Source organism: Trypanosoma cruzi, assembly GCF_000209065.1.
Source record: "Trypanosoma cruzi strain CL Brener chromosome Unknown tcruzi_1047053408189, whole genome shotgun sequence".
NCBI lineage: Eukaryota > Euglenozoa > Kinetoplastea > Trypanosomatida > Trypanosomatidae > Trypanosoma > Trypanosoma cruzi.
This window is the reverse complement of record NW_892725.1, coordinates 1-732: the sequence shown is the minus strand read 5'-3', so window position 1 is coordinate 732 and position 732 is coordinate 1. Positions and strand designations below refer to the sequence as shown.

The 732-nt window shown below is 53.4% G+C and overlaps 1 non-coding gene across 1 annotated transcript, besides 2 other annotated features; it reads left to right on the top strand.

The window, feature by feature from the left end:
- The first annotated feature begins 126 nt into the window (after positions 1 to 126).
- Positions 127 to 238, top strand: Tc00.1047053408189.10. Its single transcript, XR_008254014.1, has one exon. It is a non-coding gene; the product is annotated as a spliced leader RNA (transcript).
- Positions 239 to 263: a microsatellite.
- Positions 264 to 278: 15 nt separating this feature from the next.
- Positions 279 to 321: a microsatellite.
- Positions 322 to 732: the final 411 nt, after the last annotated feature.

Here is a 732-nt window from a genome sequence, read left to right as displayed (position 1 = left end):
GTCCCGGACCCTGACCCCTCCCCAGTGTGGCCTGGGAGGGGGGGGGGGGGTTTTTGTACACGGTCCCAAGTGCCGCGAAGGACCCCTCATCAAAATTGAAAACCGTTGTGGAACACAACTCCTTTCAACTAACGCTATTATTGATACAGTTTTTGTACTATATTGGTACGGGAAGCTTCCAACCCGCCTTTGGGGGTTATGTTTGGTCAATTTTTTTTGACCGGGGTTTACGGACCCCTTTTTTTTTTTTTTTTTTTTTTTTTGTGGGTCTGTCCGCCATATATACATATACCCCTATATATATATACCCATATATATATAGCCCCGTACCCCCTCGTGCGGCTGCCCCCCCCCCCCCACGTTGCGTGTCCGCCACCTCCTTCGGGCCCCCTCATTTTCGCTTCATGGCTGCTATTGCCTGCATCTTTGTTTTGTTTTGTGTTTTCTCCGTCTCGATCCTTTTATTCGCCTTTTTTCCGCGTATGCCGCGCTTCTTCCTGTGTTTTCCGGTGTTTTTGCCTTGCTCGCACACTCGGCTGCATTTGCTGTTCCACACTCGCCATGTGCGTCTTTTCCGCCCCCTGACGCCGTCCACGGCGCTATCCCGGGGCCGACGTCCCGGACCCTGACCCCTCCCCAGTGTGGCCTGGGAGGGGGGGGGGGGGTTTTTGTACACGGTCCCAAGTGCCGCGAAGGACCCCTCATCAAAATTGAAAACCGTTGTGGAACACA